We start from the raw sequence: 5,666 nt of genomic DNA, 5'->3' as shown, positions 1-5,666 counted from the left end.
CTCTCCGGTGAAGTGAGGAATGATGCACACATCTCAAAATATGATGGGCTTTATGATACACAAGCTTAATGCAAACTGGCGAAGTGTCCCTTTAAATACACATAATAACTGTTGTGCTATTGCAGGAGCTTGTGTGATGTCCAACGCTGAGTCCTGTTAGCAGGCGCTGGGAAACCCATTATCTCCTGGATTATTAAAACAAATATATCTCTTAGTGTGCAGTCAAATATGGAAACTGAATTTTCCAACTGAAGCTGTGAATGGTTTCATTTGCCAGAAGCGTCCCTTAGAGTATAAAGGCTCATTCTAGGTAACCAACACATAATGAATTCCTATATTCAGGTGACACTAATGAAACGTACCATTGAATATTATAACTAACTCTAACCCTTTAACACTGGAGCTTGAACAGTACCTGCTGGGCCATAGTCCCAGCAAGGTATCTTTTATTATTTTAGCAGTTGGCTGTAGTTTCTTTTAGTTAAGTCCCACGTCAGCAAAAACAGTATAAATATACGATGCATTTGCTTATATTTCTTTAATAGTTAGGCAGTAGCGTGCTTTATAGCCTAACGAATTACGTCAACATGTTTATCGGCATGTGTGCTATTTGCTGTGTAACATATGGTCTAATCAATTTGAATTGGAATGATGAATGCTATCAGAGCTGCAGAATGTAGAGAAATTGGCCTGGTTGAAATGTTTGCCAAATCACTTCTCTGGGCTCGGAGCGCTGTCGGGTTACTAGCCATAGCGGAAAAGGAAGAAATTTAAAGAATTTACTTAGTGACTCAGGCCACAGGGACCACATTCTCCATCCAGAGTTCCAGCTCTTACCCTCTAGATCAGTTCTCAACCTAGGGTTCGGGAATCTCTTTAATGACATTCAACACAGGGGACTAGAACTCAAAATCAATATACTAGGCTATATACTTTGTTTTTATACACGTTAACAGGCCCCTCAATAATTTGAGAATGTATTTTTTATTATTTGCTTTTATTGTGCTATTGTGCCAACCTATGTGCAAATTGTTATATGGAAGCTGCGTATTGCTGAGATGTTAACATCTGTTCTGTTGTCATGCAAAATGTAGGTTTTCCTGTGGAACTGCAGGACGGAGTCCAAAACAAATTTCCTCTCAGATAGCCTCCCTGTGGACATCAGATAATAAGACTCTGTTGAGGCCTTGCACCTGTTACCATCCTTTGAGATTGTTGGTCTCAGTCCTCCTCAGTACCCTTGTACTTACAGCCAATCTGTAAGTTACTCCCTCTCTCTTTTTAGCACTTTCTCTTTCTCTTTCTCTGTGTGGCCTGTCCTCTTCCAGGTCCCCCAGGTATACAGAAGGTTGTATGGCTCATACTTTTCTTCCATTTCTTTCCTGCTAAAAATGCTTTTTAGTTTTTCCTTTTTAAGGACAGATGGTGTTTGTATGCTGTACCGATCGTAAAGGCCTCAAAATGTATTTTTTGGCTATATAAATAGCATTTGACCTCAGAAAGTGAACTTATTTGACCGTAGAAAGTGAACCCTAACCCAACCGAACTAAATAAGGGCTTGTGCCAACATAGCATTTTCCTTTTCTGTCAGAAAAGTGCTGGCAGGCTGCTGAGATGAAGTCCTTGTGGCGTGAGAAAAAAAAGCTGAATGTAGCTTTTGTTTTTGTGAACCACTACTAACAGCCATGTTAATCAAGGGGGAACTTTTGATTTACTCCTCCAGATGTTTTGTGGTACAATCTCCGGAGTACAGTCATTGTTTGTGCATCTGTGTATGGTGAGTTAATATATGATTGGTTGCATGAAAAGAATCAACAGTGAAGATTTCAGCATCTTTCAGAAAGCCTCAACTACAAGTGGTTGGAGTTGGTGCACAAAAAAGATAGACTGGTCTCACTGAGAACTTATTGAAATATAGGCAGAGCGAGGAAGGTAGATCAGGTCTGATGCTTGATCAGTCAGTCTTATGTTCTTTTTTTTATTATTTATTTTACTAATATTTGCTGTGAATGTAGTTGCTTGTTGGGACAACTAAAGAAAACTTGACATTTGATCTACAGTTGAGTAAGAGGAAAGAGCTGCTTCAAGTGTACTTCTATGTGTTCCATGGCTCTGGTTTCCAGAAAATGTTTTTTAGTAATACCTGGACTTTGAGTACATCATGTTTCCTGCTTGAGGAAGTGTATTTGCATGATGCTATTAAACAGTAGCCTTTATCTGAACCTAACATTGTTTAATACAACACAGGCCTCCATTCAACCTCCTGGGTTGTGTGTTGTTCATTATTAACTCATATATTTACATGCCTACATTATATCTATGTTTAGCTTTATTTGCATGCCCATTCCTGCCTGACAATACACAATGCACAAGCTTACCTTGTCTTTTGACTTCTAAACCTTTCCATTTTTGCAAGATTTGTAAAACAAAATCATACAATCATACAAGGCAGCCTTTGTAACCTGACACTGATCCCTCTGTCAGTGGTGGTTGCTGATGCAGCTCACTCCACCATCTCAAACTCTTCTCTAATGTTTAACTATTTGAAGAACTGCCCTGACATCCAGCAGTCAGCTGCCAACACACGTCCATCCATCTCCACCAAAGCCCAGCCAGACATGGGTGGTCTCAAGGTAATCCTCTAGAGTGGCTCTGCCAATCTGGTCATCCTCTGGCCTGTCCTTCAGAACTGCTCTGCTCAGGGCTGGGTATTGTTTAACCAATACCGATACCTTGACTTCGATACCAGCTCCTGAACCATAGTTTTTCAATACCAGTTTTATACAATTAATTTTAACAAAAAGAAAATACAGGAGGAGGAGGTTCCTGTTCAAAGACTGTTCAAAGTGTCTGTGTGGGTCAGAGGGAAGTAATATTTATGATAATATTTCAATACTGTGGTATCGATACAATTCAGTCTGTGCCATGAAAGTCACTCGACACCAGGCCATCCACCTGAGGTTTCCTGCTCTCCCCTGTCCTGTCCCCTGAGTCTGCCTGAGATCACTGGCTGTGTGTTTTGATCATGCTTTGTCCAAAATGTGTAATTTCAAAGTCAGCTGCTACACAGTTCATATCCATGTGACATTTTTGTTGGAGGGAAAAAAAATGGAACTAAATGATTTATCACAGTATGTTGATTCCAGAGGTGCTGTATGACTAGTCATAAATGTTTTCCCCCTCAAGATCTTGTGATATACCATGACCTGGGTCTGTTGTCCCTTTTGACCTTTGTATACTGACATAGATGGCTGGAGTGTATTGACATTAAGGTTTCCACTTCCACAATATTATAAACTAGTGACATAAAGTTTGCACATTCATGTGCCACAAAGAAGTAACCCTTTTACAGCCTTGTTTTAACACCCCAGATAGGTCACAACATACAATAAATGTCCGTGAACTGAACCAGGGATGTGAAAGTTCTTTTGACAGGATCTTAAGAGTGTCCTAAGGATTAATATTTTACTTTTAATGACCTAATGGTCTTCTCTGGCGAGGCTCTATGAACCACTGAATGATCTGTATGTATCTGTATCAAAGAATCTTGGTCCTAGTCATTGTCACCTCAGAGCTCCTTTGCACGCACACTCTAAAGTCATAATACACGACATCTCGATCAGCATGATCTTGTTACCAAAATAGTGCACACAAAAGTTCACAGAGCATACCACTGCTTGAGGTATGACAACTGTTTTTTTTTCTTAAGGTCTTGTGATAGCCTCATAACATACACAGGAATTACCCTGCCTATCAACCTCTGTGTGTAATTAAAGGATTAAGAGAGCATAGTGTTGCTTATTTTGTCTACTATTTACTGACCTAATATTCTTAATCAAGGGCGATAAAAGGTGGAAGGTGGAAGCTGTACTTTGTAAACTGTACAACTTAAAAGAGAACATTGTGCTGCCGTTTCTATTGAGGAAACAGGAAGTCTGAATCTTTATTGTTTACACTTCTTTCCAAGGCGAGCTTCTTCCTCTATCATGGTTTAGAGTTTTAGAGGTTTGTGTGTGTGAGAGAGAGAAAGAGAGAGAGACAGAGAGAGACATTTTGAGTTTTTCTTGGTATTGGTACAGCCCTATGTGCACACAGAAGGTTACAGTAGGTCCTGGCATTAGAGCTTCCTACTGAACATATGAGTCATGAGTCACTAACTTACAAATATTATAAACAACACCACATCCTTCAGGACTTTGCACTTTTTTTGCACACAATCTCTTCAATATCAAGAAACTATTTAACAAACAAGTAGTAAATGTACTGACATCAGTAAATTAAATGCTACCCAAAACCAAGAAACTTGTGTCACGGTGGGAGCTAGATGCTGCTATGGTAAACATAAAGAATAAAAAAACACATTCTTCTATCAAAAAAATATGCAGAGGAGGTGGAGTATATTTCAGCCCTGAGTTGTGCCTGAAGGTCTCTCACACTGCTTTGACACCCAAGTAGCCTGAGAGGCAAAGCCTGGGAGAAAATAACATCTTAAATAGCACTTAGTGCTGCTCTTTAAACTCATTGCTTTGAGTGCATAGGAATAATTGAGGTGGACTCTCTTCTCTTATTTCATCTGGATTAAGGAGGCTGGATAGTAAGAGGCCAATGTTCATGTTCTACATTTCTTCACTACAGATTTACTCTAATCAGTTGATCCTTTTCTTGAAATCATTGCCGTGGCACACCTGAACAGAAGCCACTGGAGGTTATAATTGGGTGTTGCATATATTTTTTAGCATAATTGTACAAGTAGAGCGGCTTAAGCAGGTTCAGCAGCTTACTCACATTCTTGAAATTCACGTGCTTCCAGTAACTGCTCATGACTCCTCATGTCATCCTTCAGGAGGTTCAAGTTCATTCCCCTGAAAAACCCCAGTTCCTGTAAGTCACTGCTGGGTCATCTTTCCATACCGTTATGTGAGCAAGAAATTCAAAAGTCAAATAATTAATAAAGGCCAGAATTCTTATTCAAAGTAAAAAATCACAGAAATTGCTGTGCTAGGCTGTTAAATTTTACTGACACGTCGCCCGTTTTATTATAATTAAATGGACTACGCGCACTACAACACTGGTGGTTACATTTCTAATGGGATTTTACACTAAATGAAAACATAGCTATAAATATTATATTCAGTTTCTGCTGATAGGTCTATGTTTCACACTGGACCCACTGATGAAACTGAAAGAGGAAGGGTGGTTTTGGGCAGGGATAATAATAAAGACTTGTTACGCCGCTCACGTGGAGTTCCCATCATTAAGCTGTAGGCGGATATATCTAAACATAATACTGGGTGTAAGAATGCTTTGTCAAACCTCCCACTACAAGTAAAGTCATACATCATAAGATAAGTGTCATCAGGTCTTCAGAAGAATAAATAAATAATCTAACACCACATGGCTTTTTGAAAAAAACTACATCAGGATTCCCTTCGAAAACAGTTCAGTTTGAAATCCTGCAACGACAGCAAGTCAAAGACATAACAGCTTGCTTCCAAATATTTCCCAGCCACTCACAGAAACAGATCATACATGTTGTGAAACTGTGGTTTAATACAGCTTTAAATTAGGCCATAATTAACTCTATATTTAATGTCACTAATTTAAATACTGACTAAACTAGTTTTTTTATTTGGTATTTTTACCTTTTGTAAATGGTAAATGGACCT

The sequence above is a fragment of the Morone saxatilis genome, unplaced genomic scaffold, assembly GCF_004916995.1.
Source record: "Morone saxatilis isolate NCDOM2014 unplaced genomic scaffold, NCSU_SB_2.0 Contig9, whole genome shotgun sequence".
NCBI classification, from domain to species: domain Eukaryota; kingdom Metazoa; phylum Chordata; class Actinopteri; family Moronidae; genus Morone; species Morone saxatilis.
Note: the sequence above shows the minus strand (reverse complement) of the source record.